General features: G+C 47.0%; 1 long non-coding RNA gene across 1 annotated transcript in view; it reads left to right on the top strand.

Moving 5' to 3' along the window:
- The window catches only part of LOC122922117, a 93552-nt gene extending 74212 nt beyond the window's left edge, over window positions 1-19340 (top strand). The window contains exons 2-3 of the long non-coding RNA XR_006387089.1: window positions 8078-8128; window positions 18908-19340. This is a non-coding gene — a long non-coding RNA (uncharacterized LOC122922117). The remainder of the gene's footprint in view (window positions 1-8077; window positions 8129-18907) is intronic.
- The last annotated feature ends 1130 nt before the right edge of the window (window positions 19341-20470 follow it).

Genomic DNA, 20470 nt, shown 5'->3' with positions numbered 1-20470 from the left:
AGCTTGGGGGCACAACTCCAAACTGGCGGTCACCCAGGGATCCGCAAGACCACAAAACTTTTGTCTCGCCACTACTGGTGGCCCACACTGTCTAAGGATGTACGTGATTATGTGTCTTCCTGCACAGTCTGTGCTCAGAATAAAGTCTCCAGGACCAAACCACCTGGGTTGTTGTTACCCCTTCCTGTTCCTAATGCCCCATGGCAACACATTTCCATGGACTTTGTTACAGATCTGCCCTCTTCTGCCAGATGTACAGCTATTTGGGTGGTCGTGGACCGCTTTTCCAAGATGGCGCACTTTGTTCCTTTGGCTGGACTGCCCTCGGCTACTGAACTTGCTCAACTGTTCATGAGACACATATTCCGCTTGCTTCGTTTACCTTGGCATATTGTTTCCAATCCAGGAGTCCAGTTTACCTTTAAGCTCTGGAGAGATCTTTGCCGGCTGGTCGAAATTGAGCTGGACTTCTCTTCCAGTTATCATCCCCAGACCAACGGGCAAGTGGAGCGGGTCAATCAAATATTAGAGAACTATCCCCGGCATTTTGTTTCAGCCCAACACGACAACTGGGTACAACTGTTACCTTGGGCTGAATTCTCCTAGTACTAGTGAGTCTACTGGATCCTTACGCTGGGTTCACACCTGAGCGTTTTACAGCGCGTTCCTACGCGCTGTAAAACGCACAACAGGCAAGAACCAATGATTCCCTATGGGAAGGGTTCACACCTGGGCGTTTTACAGCGCGTACGATCGCGCTGTAAAACGCCCGACGCTCAAACAAGTACAGGAGCTTTTTTTGGCGCGTTTGACGCGCGTTTGGGCCATAGACTCTTTGGACAACACTGCTGTCAATCACCCAAACGCGCGTTCACTATTAAAAAAAACCGCGCATAAAACGCGCGACAAAAACGCGTGTTTGAGAAACGCCTAGGTGTGAACCCAGCGTTAGTGTCTGTGATCACTGAGGATACCATGAACGTTACATCTCTCTTAATGGCCAAAAGGACTCCTGCTTTTTTTCCCCTTAAATGCAGGATAATGAAAGATGTGGGAAAAATCTGGGTGATAACATCTGTGTAAATCTGCTGACAATAAATGGGATTCTTGAACCATGAGGACATTGCAATGTGCGCTTAAAGCATCTGACCTTAATTGCCTCTTTTTATAAGGGGAGTTTAGCCCTTTCACATTTAAAGAAAATACTTTAAATCCCATCATAACAATAAACCATCTATTCTTCATTCAATTCTAGAAGACCATCATGTGGGCCTTTCTTGGAAGTGATAACAATGTTGTCACATGCCTGAAAAAATATGAAAGAACATATAGAAATAAAGGGAAATTAACTGTGTTAAACCATAACTAGTACTGACCCAGAGAAGTCCAGAATGCTTCATATGAGTGAAGCCATAGATGAGGCATCTGCCCCTGGGTGAAGAGGGTGCGAAGGAGCAAGTCATGCCGCTACCTTACAGCACCGTACTATTCAGATTAGTCCAGCTCAGGCCGGGGTCCACGCCAAGGGAATCTTGCCCTGTCTGCGATGTGTCTCGCCGGCCAGCAAAGAATCTTCTGGCAGTAAGCCCAAAGCTCTCATCTTCTGTGCGGCTGCCTTTGGGGAGCTACACACGTGCAAGGCGCCATTTTGTGAAATTACTAGATTTACTGGGAATCCCCACCTGTAGTGGATTTGCTTCTATCTCAGGATTCTGGTTATGGCAGCAAATTCCCTTCTTTTAGCTAAGGTTTCCATCGACAGGTCAGGGAACACTGCTATGCCTGTAAATAGGTCTGAAGGTTCGGAGTGTTTTCTTAGAGCTCTTAGAAAAGCTTCTTTAACATGAAAAAAATGAATTCTTGCTAAAATATCCCTAGAGGTAGCAGGGTCTAAGCCTGCAGGGGATCCGGTGGATCCTGTCTATGGTCATGTCCAGCTCTGATAGGCCTGGTATGGCATCCTTAAGGAGGTTTTTTTAGTAAGGAGCCGAGTTCATCTGCACCTACTGATTCAGGCACCCCTCTGAGGCTTATATTATTGTGCCAATTACGATCTTACACATTGTGCCATTTGCCTGCTAGCTTTCCAACTTCCTACTCGAGGGCTTCGTTGGCGTCTATTAGCAGATTGTGGGAAGCGGTCAGTCACGCCATCTTGCCTTCTAGATGAGAGGTGCGCTCCTCAAGCTGTGAAACTTCCCTTTGCACTTCTCTGAGTGTGTTGTGGATGTCCTCTTTCAAAGACGTGCGCAGTGACTCCAGCGTGCCTCTAAGCAAGTCCTCTGTGAGCACATGAGGACCTCGGGCATCTGTATGGGTACAGCAGTAGTCCACCCAGGGGAGGAAGCAGGCGAGCCCGAGCATGATGGTGATGGTGTTAGCTTTGGTCTTCCACTCTGTGACGCAGGTTTGTGAAAGAACTCTGAGATTTGCCAGGCCTTGACATTTTTTCACTCGTTCCATTGGAAGTCCTTCTTTAGGAGCTATATTCCTCATGAAATAAGGTGCTAGAGTAGCAGAGGTTAGCTGTGCAGGCCACGCCCCGAAAATGTTGCGTTTTAGTCATAAGCGACCATAGGATTCCTGTGTTTTCTTACTCCTACGGTTTTGCAGCAGTTGGTTATAATGGCGTCTATAAGGGAACGTGTGCCGCTGGCACAGGCCGCAGTTGTCTGGAGGGATACACCAAATAGAAAAGGACTTAGGAATACTAGAGGAATGGTCAAAAATCTGGCAACTAAAATTTAATGTTGATAAGTGCAAGATAATGCACCTGGGACGTAAAAACACAAGAGCAGAATATAAAATCAGTGATACAGTCCTAACCTCAGTATCTGAGGAAAGGGATTAGGGATCATTATTTCAGAAGACTCAAAGGTAGGCAGACCATGTCACAGAGCAGCAGGAGATGCTAGCAGAATGCTGGGGTATATAGGGAGAGGAATTACCAGTAGACAGAGGGAGGTGCTCATGCCGCTCTACAGAGCACTAGTGAGACCTCATCTGGAGTATTGTGCTCAGTACTGGAGACCATATCTCCAGAAGGATATTGATACTTTAGGGAGAGTTCAGAGAAGAGCTACTAAACTGGTACATGGATTGCAGGATAAAACTTACCAGGAAAGATAAAGGACCTTAACATGTAGAGCTTGGAAGAAAGACGAGACAGAGGGGATATGATAGAAACTGCTAAATACATAAAGGGAATCAACAAGGTAAAAGAGGAGAGAATATTTAAAAGAAGAAAAACTGCTACAAGAGGACATAGTTTTAAATTAGAGGGGCAAAGGTTTAAAAGTAATATCAGGAAGTATTACTTTACTGAGAGAGTAGTGGATGCATGGAATAGCCTTCCTGCAGAAGTGGTAGCTGCAAATACAGTGGAGGAGTTTAAGCATACATGGGATAGGCATAAGGCCATCTTTCATATAAGATAGGGCCAGGGGCTATCCATAGTATTCAGTATATGGGCAGACTAGATGGGCCACATGGTTCTTATCTGCCGACACATTCTATGTTTCTATGTTTCTATGGTGGCCATAGCGCCCCTTGGAATTAATACTGTATACAGTATATCATGCATCTTATGTACCAGCATGGCGCATCACGCCAGGCAGTGGCGTAGCTATAGGAGTTGCAGCGGTCGCAGTTGCGACTGGGCCCCTAAGCCCCAGAGGGCCCCCCTTGCCAGTGGTACTGTACTTTTCCCTTTTATAAGATGCAGTGCATCTTATAAAGGGAATACTAGTGAGCGCTACCATAATGGAAGCTCTCACTAGTCTGCAGGAGGAGGAGGCGGGGTGAAGCGCTGCGAGCGCTGTACTTACCCCTCCTCCTGCTTACTCTTCTCAGGTCCTCCTGCGCTGCTGTGTCTTGGCTGCTTGCAGCGTCAGGACGTACAGAGCGCACTCTGACCTGACGCTGCAGGAGGTAAGGTGACTGTGCAGCGTGGGACCTAAGGAGAGTGGTGGCAGGAGACAGGAGAGGTAAGTTATTTTATTATTTTACAGTCTGATCTGAGGTCTGATATGGAGGTCTTATTGGGGGTCTGGAGAGGTCTAATGGGGGGTCTGGGGAGGTTTAATGGGAAGTCTGGAGGTCTTACTGGGGGTCTGAAGTGGTTTGACTGGGGGTCTGGAGAGGTCTCACAGTGGGTCTGGAGAGGTCTAATGGGGGTTCTGGAGGTCTCATTAGGGGTCTGGAGTGGTCTCGCTGGGGGGGGGTCTGGAGTGGTCTGACTGGGGGGTCTGGAGGTCTGCCTGGGGTTCTGGAGAGGTCTGACTGGGTGTCTGGAGATGTCTAATGGGGTTTGCTGGTCTGACTGGGGGTCTGGAGAGGTCTAATGGGGGGTATGGAGGTCTGACTGAGGGTCTGGAGGTCTGACTGGGGGTCTGGAGAGGTCTAATGGGGTATAGACATCTGATTGGGGCCTGGAGAGGTCTAATGGGGGTCTTATCTGAGGTCTGATATTGGGTCGGGGTCTTACATGGAGGTCTAAAGGGGGGGTCTGATCTGGGGTCTGACATAGAGGTCTAAAGGGGGTTTGGTCTGAGATGGGCGGTCTCATTAGAGGTTTTATATGAGGGTCTGATCTGAAAGGGGTATTTTTTGTACTGGCGCACAATATAAAGGGGTGTTTTTGTACTGACGCTCTGTGTGGTACCAGTACTTTCAGGGGGACTGTTTCTGCAGGATAACATTGGGGGCACAGCGGAGACATTATTGGACGTGGCAGGATGGGGTGTTGAGAAGGTGAGGAGGAGGATGAAAAGTAGGAAAGTAAGATGTCTGTTTGTTAAACTCTGCAGAGACGAGGTGCGGCTGAAAGAAGTCACTATGGCGGTCTGGTCTGAGAGGAGAAGAAGAGAAAATAGAATATCTACTTCAGAAAAAATAAGTCACTGGATGGAAGAAGTACATATGTGGGGCTGTATGACCCTGTATGTTCTGTAGCGCTGTATGTAATATTTTCCAAGTATGTCTTTAAAGGGGTTGTCCGCTTTTTTTTTTTTGTATGAGCGCTGCCTTCTCTGTTTACCTGCTCATCACTGCCAATGCTACGGCGAGCAGGTGAACAGAGCAGAGAAAGCAGCTCTCATATGAGCGCTGCCCTCTCTGCAAACAGCTGATCGGCAGGGGTGCTGTGGGACCCTGCCGTTGTGATATTGATGACCTCAGTAGTAAAAAGAGGACAACCCCTTTAACAGTAGGACTGGAGGGAAGGGGTTAGGTTGAGAATTTGGCATGGGGGGGGGGGGGCGTTTCAATTTTTGCCTCGGGCTGCAGAAAAGCTAGGTGCACCAGCGCTGAGTGAAGGGGGGGCGGGGGGGGGCCCCAAGCTGAACTCTTGCACCAGGGCCCATGAGCCTTTAGCTACGCCCTTGATGCCAGGTGTAGCTCATTGGCGGTATACGTCATACATGTACCTAATAAATAACAGTAACTATAGGGTACCATCATAAAGAATCACATGTGGTATACGTTTTTTGCAGCTGCTCTCCGTGTAGAAAAGCGTGGTCTACTGCAATAGGAACAGAGGTATGTCAACGTGTACCGGCCTGGCGAAGCCAAACTGGCGCTCTTTCCTATGGACACGCTTTATGTGTATGCTGGGAGCTAATCCTCATTTATACGTCAAATATAAGGCTCAAAGGCAGTGGGGGTCATTTACAAAGACCGGCGTAAGGATTCCCCCCTGCGCTGTTGGAGAATGTGCCTAATTAATTGTGAGATGGGGAAACAGCTCTCATTGTTTGAACACTGTGTGGATTAAATTAAATATTCTGGACTGACATTCTGCTGTTTGGCCACAAGATGCCGCTATTTCCTAAACACAGGTACAGACTTCATATATATATTCATATTCATAAGAGAAGTGGGGTTTTACACAGAGTCTGGAGAGGAGAGAAGGAGACAGCAGCCATTAGAGGGAGCAGAGACTGAGGAACTGTGTGAGCATCACGGCATCCAGGTGTGAGAACATCCCTCAGTTACCAGAGCTGCAGCTAAGTGAAGCTGATCGTGTCCAAGACCCTGATCCTGTCCAGAGGAAGGAAGATTGCTGCCAGGAATGCTGATGAGAGCAGAGGAACAAAGCAACACACTGCGGTACCGCATGCTTGTTGGAGAGACATTTGTTCTGTTCAGAGTCACCAGCGGATGCTAAGCAGACCCTGGTTGGTAAGATCGTGCACGCACCTCATTACAGTGTTGGCGCCTAGAGACTGAGACCAGGCCTGTAGTTAGTTAGGCTTTCGGTTTGTGTCAGGCCACAAGTGTTACTACTGTTCATTGCAAGGACTCTATAACTTAAAGTGACATTTCACATTGGAGAGCTGATAACATTTTCACAAACTCAAGCCAGGCTGGTGTTTTTGCTCCGGAGGAATACTCAGGCATGTGCTACAGGACCATTTATGGGAGAGGGAATACTGTAGAGCTTGGTAAGATTGCAAGCTGTTGTGCTGCACCGCAGGCTAGCCCATACCACACACCCATACAGTAGTTTTTGTTTTTAGGGTAATAACAGGTAAGGTGTGGCAGTTTAGTTGTGCCCGCCAGTAGGTAAATTACTGCACTGTCTCCCTGCATCCATCAGAGGGCGCCGTGCTGTGCAGCGCAGGGGCCTCAGCCTTCGGGCTGGGTGTATGTAAATTTATTGTATGTTCCCAGCATTTGTGGTCGTGTTTATTGCCACATTTAAGTAAAATTCTGTTTTAGCAAAAGCTGGTGTTGGGGTTGCTTTCCTCGTTCGTGACTTCACTGTATCCTGGGAAGCCCACCCCGGTACACGGCTTACATAATGATCAGGCCTTGTCATAAGTTAGGCTCATAATCCAGAAGTATGCCGAATGACCCCCAATGTGCATGAACAAAAAAGTGGAAGTGGTAGTGGTGGAGGGGCTTGAGAAATGATGTGCCTGACTACTTGTCCGTTGACTTGTGCCCTGCCCTGGCAAAAGCCGGTCAGACAGTATTCTGCCGCCAGATATACAATTTTGGACATTTTGTTTGGCGCCGTAGTTTTTGCACATTCCCCCCAGTTCTGGCTTCCTTCCCTCCTCTAGAGTTTACAAACAACCAAACATTAATCTTGCCTTCCTGTTCCAGAAGCTGGCACAAAAGGAGGAGCTCGGGGCATATAGATCACTTCTACCAGAAGAGATAAGCGGTGCCTGTGTAATCTCTGTATAACTGGAAAGATCTGAGGCCAGAATGCACCAATTCATTCAGATTGCCTCAGCCAGAAGAGATAAGTGGCGCCTGTGTAGAACACCTCATCTCTGTATAATTGGAGAGATCTGACGCCAGAATGCATCAAGTCATTCAGATTGCTTCTACCAGAAGAGATAAGCGGCGCCTGTGTAACATGTCTCATCTCTGTAAGGCCTCATTCACACAAATGTATTTTCTTTCTTTTATTTTTTTTGCGGACCCATTGAAATAAATGGTTCCGCATACGGTCTGCCATAAAAACGGAAGTTACTCCATGTGCATTCCATTTTCGTATGCCCGTTCCGCAAAACAATAGAACATATCCTATTATTGTCCACTGTTCTATTAGGGGCCAGCTGTTCCATTCCGCAAAATACAGAATGCACACAGACGTAATCCGTATTTTTTGCGGACCTCAAAATTCATATGGTCGTGGGCATGAGCCCTAACTGGAGAGATCTGAGGCCAGAATGCACTGATTCCTTTGGGTCGCCTCTGCCAGAAGAGATAAGCGGCGCCTGTGTAGAACACCTCACCTCTGTATAACTGGTGAGATCTGGCGCCAGAATGCACCAGTTTTACCAGTTGGGGTAAACTGATCAGTCCCCTGTGCAAATGTGCGACTACGTCAATAAGGGGAGTGCGCCTCTAATAATCTGTCCGTATGTTACCTCAGCGGATTTTGTATTAAGACTGAGGCATGAAACGTGCGTCTTGGTGAATCTGTTTACAGGCACAATGTATACATATATAGATAGATAGTATATATCCCTCCAGCTTTCCCGTGATGGCCGCCTACAGTTGGATTTCCTGCACTAACATCACACTAGTTACAAGATATTTTCATGTTTGTGTCTTTCAGGTCCTCTTGTCGATGTTTGCTCCGCGCAGAGGTCACCAGCACCGCTATGAGGTAAGTCGGCCGCTAATTATCTTCATATTCTATAATCTGTACAGATTGACGGTTTGGTTATAAAGCCATCAGTAATGTGAGGTATTGATCTTAGTAATTACTGCTCTTCCCAAACAGCAGAGATAACCCGCAGATAATCCATATCAGCTCCACGGTATGTCCATTAATGTATTTCACGAAGAGTCTGCAAATCAGACGTGATGTAATAGCGCAGGGATCAGCCACACTGTATTCTGTACGGCTGATCCCCCAGAAGAGGCGCTGCGGAGCATACTGCTGCCAACGTTCCTGCTGCCGATGATGGGTGTCGGAATACCACAGCTGCCTGTACATGGGGCTGTGAAGCGACAGACCAGGGTGTCCATGCGGACCTGGTCTGATGAATCGGGTTATATCATGTGCATGGCCAGGTGTGTATGTGTCACTTACCAGGAGAAGAGATGGCACCAGGTGTACTATAGGAAGAAGGTGGCCTGTTCTGATGAGTCAGATTACATCATGTTCATGGCCAGGTGTGTGTGTGCCACTTACCTGGAGAAGAGATGGCGCCAGGTGTACTATAGGAAGAAGGTGGCCTGGTCTGATGAGTCAGGTTACATCATGTTCATGGCCAGGTGTGTATGTGTCACTTACCAGGAGAAGAGATGGCACCAGGTGTACTATAGGAAGAAGGTGGCCTGGTCTGATGAGTCAGGTTACATCATGTTCATGGCCAGGTGTGTGTGTGCCACTTACCTGGAGAAGAGATGGCGCCAGGTGTACTATAGGAAGAAGGTGGCCTGGTCTGATGAGTCAGGTTACATCATGTTCATGGCCAGGTGTGTATGTGTCACTTACCAGGAGAAGAGATGGCACCAGGTGTACTATAGGAAGAAGGTGGCCTGGTCTGATGAGTCAGGTTACATCATGTTCATGGCCAGGTGTGTGTGTGCCACTTACTTGGAGAAGAGATGGCGCCAGGTGTACTATAGGAAGAAGGTGGCCTGGTCTGATGAGTCAGGTTACATCATGTTCATGGCCAGGTGTGTATGTGTCACTTACCAGGAGAAGAGATGGCGCCAGGTGTACCATAGGAAGAAGGTGGCCTGGTCTGATGAAGCAGGGTGAATCATGTGCATAGCCCGGTGTGTGTGTGTCACTTACCTGACGAAGAGATGGTACCATGTGTGCCATATGGGAAGAAGACGGCCATATCTGATGAATCGTGTTACATCATGTGAACAACCGTGTGTGTCACTTACCTGGAGAAGAGATGGCACCAGGTGTACTATGGGAAGAAGGCGCTTGGTCTGATGAATCAGGTTACATCATGTGCATGACCAGGTGTGTATGTGTCACTTACCTGGGGAAGAGATGGCACCAAGTGTACTATGGGAGGAAGGTGGCCTGGTCTGATGAATCAGGTTACATCATGTGCATGGCCAGTTTTGTATGTGTCACCTACCTGAAGAAGAGATGGTACCATGTGTGCCATGGGAAGAAGATGGCCAGGTCTGATGAATTGTGTTACAGCATGCAAACAGCCGTGTGTCTCACTTACCTGGAGAAGAAATGGCACCAGGTGCACTATGAGAGGAAGGTGTTCTGGTCTGAGGAATCACATTAAATCATGTGGACGGCTGGGTGCATTCATGTGAACAACCGTGTGTGTCACTTACCTGGAGAAGAGATGGCACCAGGTGTACTATGGGAAGAAGGCGCTTGGTCTGATGAATCAGGTTACATCATGTGCATGACCAGGTGTGTATGTGTCACTTATCTGGAGAAGAGATGGCACCGTCGACAAGAAGGTGCAGACAGTGCAATGCTCTGGACAATGTTCTGCTGGAAACCTTGGGTTCTGGCATGATGTGGATGTGACATTTACCCCCTTCATGGCAACAGTGCCCCCTAATGGCAGTGCCCTCATGCAGAATAAATGGTGTCTTTTGTTTGCTATTTGCTTTTTGTAATTTAATTCTAATTACGCCCCTGCCTCGCCATTAGTCTCTCGCCCATACAGTTTTTAGAAGTTTTGTGGGTTAAAAGAGCCCCCTGCATATTTCTGACTTGGTTGTTGGCATTGCCAGAATCCCCCTCCTCCGCGCACATACAGTGTATTATCTACCTCGCATCTGTTGCTGATGGCAGAACTTGTGGTGATGTTTTGGTAATAATGTTTTTGTCATTTAAGCATTTCTCAAAAAAAAATATTTCTATAAGTTCACCAAAGGTAAACCTATTAACTGTGTGTTATTTTCGTGCAAGGGCTATGCAAAAAAAAAGCCTTATCGTGCTCTGCATCTGTTTACCCTGTAGGCGACCATTATAATGGGTGCACTTGATAAACGCGGGGCACTAAGTCTGGATAATAATTGCATTGTTATGGCTTTGGGTATAAGACGGTTGTACTATTAAGACCACAGGGGATGCGTGTGATGGAACGATCCCACATTAGGACAGACTATGTTATTGTTAATACCAATGGGAAAAAAGACGAAGAATTTGTATTGACCTGTAATTCAGTATATCATCATGGTAAGTTAAAGGGGTTCTCTGCTTTTGACAATCCCTACTTATTAGAAGGCCTTCTTTTGACAAGCTGGGACCCCCGGTGATCACCTGTGATCTGTGAAGAAACTTGGCGGTAGGTAATTACTTTCCCTGCAGCGCCCCCACAGGTGAAATTAAACATTACACAGTGTCCTTTCAGGTTGTCTGTGTAATACAGGACAGGTCCTCCAGAGCGAGGGAGAGGAGCTTTTTATAACCGCCCTTCATTCTGGCCAAGAGACGTGGACCCCCTTTTATGAACAGGGTGTTTAAAAATACGTTTTCTAAACGGGACAACACCTTTAAGTTACACCTCAATACTGGATGTCCTGGATGGATGCGCTTTCTTCGCACAGCTTTCTCTTTCTTAAAGGGGTTCTCCTGGAATGATTTAAAGTGGCCTCCAGCAACCTGTCCTAGTATGTGAGCAGCACTGGTTGCCTCCACTTGCACAGCTCCCTAGGTGGGTGATGGGGTGTGTCCTCACTGCACACTACACATTGGTGAGCGTTTCTGTCAGGCTGCTCAGCCAGGATTGCATACTGTAGTCAAAATTATACCTTTACCATCTATTGTAGAGCAGTGCAGTAAGTCCCCGCCACCTCACTGTCAAGGCCTATGGTGTATGCCGTGACACTGTTGCCACACCTGCTGTTGCCGATGGCAACATGTTGCTGTTTTGGCATGTTGTGGCAGTGTCACGGGTTTTGCTGTGTGCGCCGTGACTTGCTGGCCACGCATGCTGTTGCCTGCGGCAACCTGTTGCCTTTTGCGTGTGTGTGCAATTCCCCTTTAAGTAGTGTCTCCCTGCTGTGTGGTGTGTGTGGGGTTAATTCACTGGCTGGAGCAAAGTGGTGAGTTGGGTGAGGTCTCAGGTCTCTTTATATACTTTGGCTTGGAGACTGAGATCAGTTTTGGTTTGTCTGCCTTGCATGAGAGATGGTTGCGCTGTGCATGGATAAGATCTGAGGGCCATCCAAGTTTGACATACTGTCACGGTAGGGAGTGGGGGAAACTCCCCACCGTACAATGTCACCAAATACTAGGCCATAGGAGCTGGTCACCTCCTAAAGCTTCCCTAAAATAGCCCTAGTCTCCTGGCTGTATGAGCCGCCTTCAATGTTGAGGGGGCTCATACCCACGAACCTAGAGGTCTAGGAATCCCTGCATCGCCCTCAACATCGTGACAGGGCAGAGACCTCCTGTTCATCCATCACCACGGATGAAAGGCGTCTCCAGCGGCCCAGTAGCAGACAAGGAGAAAGACAATGCAGCAACTGCACGGCAGGTAAGAACACAGTGTAACAACTGAACATCAAACACTTACCTGCCGCTTGCAATTGCTGCATTGTCTTTCTCCCTGTCAGCTACTGGCATCATCCGTGGTGATGGATGAACAGGAGGTCTCTGCCCTGTCACGATGTTGAGGGCGATGCAGGGATTCCTAGACCTCTAGGTTGACTTTATGTTAGGATGCCTTTCCCGTGACCCTCGCGTTATACGCATTTTGGCCAACACTGATTACTGGTTGTTCACCCTTCTCGACCCCCGCTACAAAGAGAACTTCTCATCTCTCATTCCTGTGGTGGAGAGGACGAGCAAAATGGTGTAATACCAGAAGGTCCTTGTGGAAAAATTGCTCCAAAAATTTCCAGCTGACAACGTTGGCGGCAGAGTCCGTAGTTCCTTGGGCAACCGAGGGGAACAAACAGCAGTTCCAACAGAGGCAGGACAACACTCTCCAAGGCCTGGGACAGTTTCATGACACCCCGTCAGCACCCTCACCCTGATGCGCGGCCTAGTGTCACAAGGAGGTATATGTTTTGGAAGATGGTAAAGGAGTACGTAGCAGACCGTGTCAGCATCCTCAGTGATCCCTCAGTGCCTTACAACTACTGGGTGTCCAAGCTGGACACGTGGCACGAACTGGCGCTCTACGCCTTGGAGGTGCTGGCCTGCCCTGCCGCCAGCGTTTTGTCTGAGCGGGTATTTAGTGCTGCTGGCGGCATTATAACAGATAAGCGCATCCGCCTGTCAACTGAAAATGCTGGCCGGTTGATTCTTAGCAAAATGAACAAGGGCTGGATGGCCCCCGACTTCTCTGCTCCACCAGAGGAAAGCGGCTGAACATAAAGGCACTTTACATGTGGCTCTTATGGGATATTGAATACTCTGTATTCCCATGGACTCCTTCCACCACAAACAAGGGTATATGGTTCAATCTCTCTTTTCTCGTCCTTCTCCATCATATCAACATGCTTATTAGGCTGCCCTCACCCCTAATGTTTTAGAGGGTCAGATCAGCAGCAGACCTTTACCCCCCTAATGTTTTAGAGGGTCACCAGCAGCAGGCCCTCGCCCCTAATGTTTTTGAGGGTCACCAGCAGCAGGCCCTCGCCCCTAATGTTTTTGAGGGTCACCAGCAGGCCATCAATCATAATTTTTCAAGGCTGTGTATGATGCCCTCCTTCATGTGTAACAAAGGGTGTATTGGAGCGCCGGATCCTTGTAATTTTTGGCAGCCCTTTCCCTTAGTGCATAGGCTTTGAGTGTAGGAGTCCCACTACCTGAACCATTGTACCACAATGTGAATGAGGCCCAGCAGCGACCTTGGAGTCCAAGATGTATCCAGACATTCTCCCCCTGCTGTTCCGGAAACATGTTGGTGGTGTTTCCATCAATTTCTGACCTTTTCCTAACCCTCCCCTCTTCAGAGCAGGGGGTGCCTGGTTTAATGCTTGGGTTCTCCCATTGACTTCTAAAGTGTTCTACTCGAGCACCAGAGCACTTTAGTGCTCGATCAACACAACTGCTTACTTTCATAGATCAAATGCATATTGCTCAGGGGTCGAGTCGAGGGGGAACGGTGGGAACGGCGTTCCTGCACTTTTTCTTATGGCAGGAACGCCGTTCCCTTTCATCATAGTCTGTGTGCGGCGGGGCAGGCAGTGTGCGGCGGCGGCGGCAGGCACTGAGATGAGCGCTTCCATTGTGGAAGTGAAGCGCTCATCTCCATGGTGATCTGTTTCTGTTTATATCGCTGTCCTCAGGACAGCGATACAAACAGAAGGCTGCGGAGGAGCAGGGCAGGGAGGTGTGTCCCTTTTCTGTTCCTCTGATAGGCTGCCGGCACTACTAGGCCGGCAGCCTATCAGAGGCCGGCGTAGGCAGTGCGATGACGTCATTGCGCCGCCGGCCTGAGCCGTACAGCGCTGGAGTCAGGACACAGGCTGGAAGAGGCCTGCATCGCTCCAAACAGGTAAGTATAAGTGTTCATCTTTTTATTTTTTTAACTATATTATACTGGCACATGATTGGGGGATTTGGGGGGGCCCTGGTATTATGCTGGGCTGGCACATGATTGGGGGATTTGGGGGGGCCCTGGTATTATGCTGGGCTGGCACATGATTGGGGGATTTGGGGGGGCCCTGGTATTATACTGGGCTGGCACATGATTGGGGAATTTGGGGGGGCCTGGAATTACTGGCACAGATTGGGGGGGGGGGTGTCTGGTATTACTGCCACATGATTGGGGGGGTCTGTCTGGTATTACTGCCACATGATTGGGGGGTCTGTCTGGTATTACTGCCACATGATTGGGGGGTCTGTCTGGTATTACTGCCACATGATTGGGGGGTCTGTCTGGTATTACTGGCACATGATTGGGGGGGGGTCTTGTATAGTGGCACATGATTGGGGGGGTCTGGTATAGTGGCACATGATGGGGGGGTCTGGTATAGTGGCACATGATGGGGGGGTCTGGTATAGTGGCACATGATTGGGGGGTCTGGTATTACTGGCACATGATTGGGGGGGGGTCTGGTATTACTGGCACGTGATTGGGGAATTTTGGGGGGGGTCTGGTATTACTGGCACATGATTGGGGGGGCTGTTATTACTGGCACATGATTGCGGGGGCTGTTATTACTGGCACATGATTGCGGGGGCTGTTATTACTGGCACATGATTGGGGGGGGTCTGGTATTACTGGCACGTGATTGGGGAATTTTGGGGGGGGTCTGGTATTACTGGCACATGATTGGGGGGGCTGTTATTACTGGCACATGATTGCGGGGGCTGTTATTACTGGCTGATGAGAGGCACTGGGGCTCTTATCTGAGGTCTGATTGGGGGTCATTCATATTGGGTTCTGAGCTGAGGATTGATCTGAGGTCTTATTAACATTGGGGATCTTATTGGGGCTGTTAGCTGAGGTCTGATTAACATTGGGGGTCTGATTGGTGGTCTGACCTGAGGTGTAATAAAAAATATTTTTTTCTTATTGTGCCCACTTCCAGCCCGGAGCAGCTTGGAGAAAAAAGGCCTCACAGTCCCACACTCCTTCTGCTTGGCCAAGCCTGCCAGCACCCCTGAGTCTTCAGAACTGTAAGTAAATTATATATAAGGGGAGGTTTTGTTTTGATCACAATGTGTACATTTGGCTCAGTCCGCAGCGACACAAATTACAGCATGCTAGACTTTCTGTGCTTTTTTTTTTTTTTTCATTCACATGTATTGTATTTTAAAGGGGTTTTCCCATCTCAGACAATGGGGGCATATCGCTAGGATATGCCCCCATTGTCTGATAGGTGTGGGTCCCTATATATATTTGTTTATTTCATGTTAATTTTGCAGTTGTTTATGTAAACTGGCACTTTACAATAAATGTTGCACTGAATTTTCAGCGAAATATATATTATAAAAATTTTTTTTGGGGGGGGGGGGTTTGCAGTGGATCTTGGGTGAGTTCCCACACTTTTTTCCCCAGGACTTGACCCCTGATATTGCTCCTCTAGGCAGTCCTCTGTGAATCACTTTAATGCCCTCTGCTCCAGATCAATTGCTCCTATCGACACCAACACATTGGAACAACCTGCGACTGTGGGAAGGAAGGACTTCAGTCTCTGAATGCAAAGAATGTTCCTGATAGCAATGAATAATTGTTGTGTACTTCATCTTATACAGTGATTATGGTGTGTTCCCATCTTGTAAAGTAGGATATGAAATCATCAGGGTTCCCACCTCCAGGACCCCGAATGATCCTGAGAATAAAGGGGCTATAGTGCTGATGTAGTGCTGCATGTCCTTCACAGTTTTTCCCCGACCACCTACTATATGCGGACAGCACAGCCTCAATCAAGTGAGTGGGGACAGCTGAAGTTTTCTAACCACCGCGTAAGGAAAGCCTAGAAGGGGGTGCTGCGCTACACCGGCGCCCCTTATTCAGGATCATGGGAGTTGTCAAGGTTGGACCACCACTGATCACAAATTCACTTCTTGAAAGTTTATAGCAAATCTGAATAATACCCAAGCATTCTGACTCTGCTAATTTCGGAAGTGCTTTTGAAGTGAACGGAGAGATTCGCACTTGCGTGAACACCTCTCCTTTCCTGGTCGGTCTACCATTCCTGAAATAGGAGCAGGTGTCAGAGGTGGGACCTGTGACAATCAGACATTTATGGCATACCCTCTGGATACGCCATACATGTCCCCAATAGGAATACCCATTTAAGGCCTATTTCACACTTGCGTTGTGGCATTCTCAAAACTGGGCCAAAACGGATCAGTTTTGTCCCCATTTATTGTCAATGGGTAGAAAACTGATCAGGATGCATTTTGTTCAGTTTTGTTGCGTTTTTTCACCGGACACAAAACCGTTGCAAGCTGCAGTTTTGTGTCCAGTCTGTGAAAAGCTACAAGCCGCATCCGTTACCATTGACTTACATGGATAAAGTTTGTACCGTTTCGCTGACCGGACACACAACCTCAGCTTGCAACGGTTTTGTGTCCAGTCAAAAAACTGAAAACTGAACGGAATGCATCTTGAAGCTTGTTGGCAAAAAACGGTTCCGGTGCCCATCAACTTGATTTTCATACCGGATACCGTTTGTTCCGTTTTTATTTAATACAACCGGATCCGGCTGAAACGGATGCATCCAGATGTATTAAATAGCACAGATCCGTTTAATTCCGGTTCTGAGATCCTCTGCCGGATCTCATCACCGGAATGCCACAACGCCGGTGTGAAACAGGCCTGAGATTAAACCATGAAATTGTCGAATACAAAAAAAATGACCCAGTGAATAAGAATATTTTTCTTTTTATTAATAAAATGACAGTGGGAGTACAGATCACGGCACTGTCCTCACATCTCCTACATAGAATAGAAAATACTATTTATTTTAAAAGGCTTGTCACTCTCTACAGTGAATTGGAGCCAGTTACATTATAAACCTAGAGGGATGTGGCCATACGGTGACTGACCATACCAAAGAGAAGCAGATTTATCATGTCAGCGCTCGGCAAGTGACCAGGGACAGCGCGACTGATAAGGGAGAGGTTATCGAGCGGCCCCGAGCTGTGGCCACTGCTAGTATAGGATCAGCTACCTCCATGGGTCAACCATAGATCAAATAACCGACGTCAGACTGATTTGGCGGGGTGATCACACCATTTCCAATCACACTAGATTGATAAAAAAAAGTTCATTAGGGACACACTACAAGTCCCAGCAGGTATGGAAATACACTGAAAAACTATAAATGTTACCCCACAGTAATATATCTCACCCCTAGGCATAACGGGCATGTAGAAATAACAAAAAACATCATGGTACGACAGTGAACCCCAAGTATTGTCTAATCGTCTGGACACAGAGGTCTCAACCGACGCCAGCAACAAGTGAATGGGCCTGAGCTAAACTGTGATCAACAGGGGTGTCGGGAGCTGGGCCCCCACCAGTCTGATTGGGAGGAAATCTAGTCTTGTGTTTATGACCATAATGGAAGAAATTTGGCCACCGCTTCCTGGGGTATCATCTGGGAAATGCTCAGCAAACTGCCAGATTTTCTTGCCAAAATGTTTCTTTAATTTGAATTTTCTACGTGTGTTAATTACCAACCAGATGCTGCCTGTTCATTATATATATATATATATATATATATATATAAAATATGTCTAAATTTATGCCATCATAATGTCCCAGTCCTGAGGGCCCATGCCGACCATCACCATCAGTGTTCTCCCAGCTCCAGGCCCATACAGGGATAGGACATCAGCCTGGATTCTGCAAAACCTCTTCAGGATACCTGCACATGGGTGTGGGTTGTGTAACACAATTTCTGCGCGTTTCTGCAACAAATTTGCATGTGTTTTTTTTAGGTTTTTGGTACAGGTTTGTCTCATTGCATTGCAAAGGGTGAAATATGCACCAGAAAAATAGCACATGCTGCGTGCGGATTTCTAAATCTACACGGGCAATTTCCGCACGGTAATGTCCAATCTCATTCACTTTGCTGTAACTGTATTAGGCCTCATGCACACGACCGTTGTGTGTTTTGCGGTCTGCAAATTGTGGATCCGCAAAACACGGCGTCCGTGTGCGTTCCGCAATTTGCGGAACGGCACGGACAGCCATTGACAAGAAAATGGACAAGAATAGGACAGGTGATATATTTGTTTGCGGGGCCACGGAACACTCCGTGTGCTGTCCGCATCTTTTGCGGCCCTATTGAAGTGAATGGGTCCGCATCCAAGCCGCAAAACAACGGTCGGGTGCATGAGGCCTTGCACTGCGTATTCTCTGCACGTAATCTGCATCTTGTGCAGTTACCCATAGGCTGTATTCGCAGGCAAACACCTCAAATATCTGCAATTTATATATGCATTTTTTGGTGGCTTATTGTACAAGCCATTTCTGAAGCTATATTAAACCCCCGTGGCCGTGTTCATTGATTTTCTGCTGCGGATTTGCAGTTTAAATGCCCGTGGGTCTGCACGCAACTCATTCACACATGGCCGCCCGCCTCGGCTTGCAAGCAGAATCCACCCAAGTTATTTCCACCCACAAAGCGGATTTCAGATTCTATGGCCTCAAACAATGATGAGGATTTCCATGAAAAAATGGAGGCAGATTCCAGTTGGATTCAGGCCCGGAATACGCACGCGATCCATGTGAAAAATCAGCGGTGAATATACCCCATGACAGACTGCCTAAATATCTGGCCGCAGTGTGTTAGCCCCCAAAAATAACTATTGTCAAAAGCAGCTGATGGCTTTACTAGCACCGCACCGAAAAATACAGAATAACCAAGAAATAGTCCCAGTTGTATATATATTTTTTTAGGTAAATTCTACATTATATACATTTTTATAGTTGTGGATTAAATTCATACTATAAATGGAAACTGCTAAAATAGTTTTATTTTTATATTTTTTTAATTAATGGCCACTTTTTCTATTCTCCAGCGTTTTCCTTCGTCCTGGTGAAGTGATAAGAAGAAGTGATCTTTGGTAACGACTAGTGAACCTGAATGACGACCCCAGGTAAATGCTGAGAAACACTAAGGTAACTATTTCCTGACACATATCGCAGGTTCAGTGTGGAACATCACCGGACACTTTACATACAGATATGGAGGGTTTATTTGCAGATTCTTTACTTGCACTGATCCTAGGATCTGATCCTGCATTTACTGCTTGTTCAGTGTCTGCAGAGGATTTAAAGTGTGTGTGCTGACAAAGGTTTTACTTTCCAGTAACAACCAGGTGAAATTTGAATGCAGCCCCGGAGTATAATACAGGATGTAACTCAGGATCAGTACAGGATAAGTAATGTATGTACACAGTGACTGCACCAGCAGAATAGTGAGTGCAGCTCTGGAGTATAATACAGGATGTAACTCAGGATCAGTACAGGATAAGTAATGTATGTACACAGTGACTGCACCAGCAGAATAGTGAGTGCCGCTCCGGAGTATAATAACAGGATAAGTAATGTAGGTACACAGTGACTGCACCAGCAGAATAGTGAGTGCAGCTCGGAGTATAATACAGGATGTAACTCAGGATCAGTACAGGATAAGTAATGTATGTACACAGTGACTGCACCACAGAATAGTGAGTGCAGCTCCGAGTATAATACAGGATAAGTAATGTATGTACACAGTGACTGCATCAGCAGAATAGTGAGTGCAGCTCTGGAGTATAATACAGGGTGTAACTCAGGATCAGTACAGGATAAGTAATGTATGTACACAGTGACTGCACCAGCAGAATAGTGAGTGCAGCTCCGGAGTATAATACAGGATAAGTAATGTATGTACACAGTGACTGCATCAGCAGAATAGTGAGTGCAGCTCTGGAGTATAATACAGGGTGTAACTCAGGATCAGTACAGGATAATAATGTATGTACACAGTGACTGCACCAGCAGAATAGTGAGTGCAGCTCCGGAGTATAATACAGGATATAATTCAGGATCAGCACAGGATAAGTAATGTATGTACACAGTGTCTGCACCAGCAGAATAGTGAGTGCAGCTCTGGAGTACAATACAGGATGTAACTCAGGATCAGTACAGGATAAGTAATGTATGTACACAGTGACTGCACCAGCAGAATAGTGAGTGCAGCTCTGGAGGATAATACAGCATGTTACTCTATATGTAAAGTGTATAATGATACACAAAGGTGAACCTATATTTAATCGCTGTTGTGCTCTATGTAGTTCACTCCCCATTATATGTATGTACATTATACATCCGTTGTCTCCTAACAGTCGGCACTTGCATCACTTTTTACATATTTGCAAATTAACCAAATGAAGTAACTCTAACAATTTGCTCAAGAACTAACGCATCTATACATCCTGGTTAATTTCTCACTGTACAGTAATAATCCTTTGATAGATATTAGTATTTCCCTATAAATATTCTTATTGGAGAATAGGATTCATGACATTGCTTTATGTATATCATGTCTACTATACACATTCAGAAATTCGCTCATATACTTCAGAACGGTCGTTCCA

This window comes from Bufo gargarizans, chromosome 11, assembly GCF_014858855.1.
Source record: "Bufo gargarizans isolate SCDJY-AF-19 chromosome 11, ASM1485885v1, whole genome shotgun sequence".
In the NCBI taxonomy this organism is placed as follows: domain Eukaryota; kingdom Metazoa; phylum Chordata; class Amphibia; order Anura; family Bufonidae; genus Bufo; species Bufo gargarizans.
This window is presented reverse-complemented; position numbering and strand designations above follow the sequence as displayed.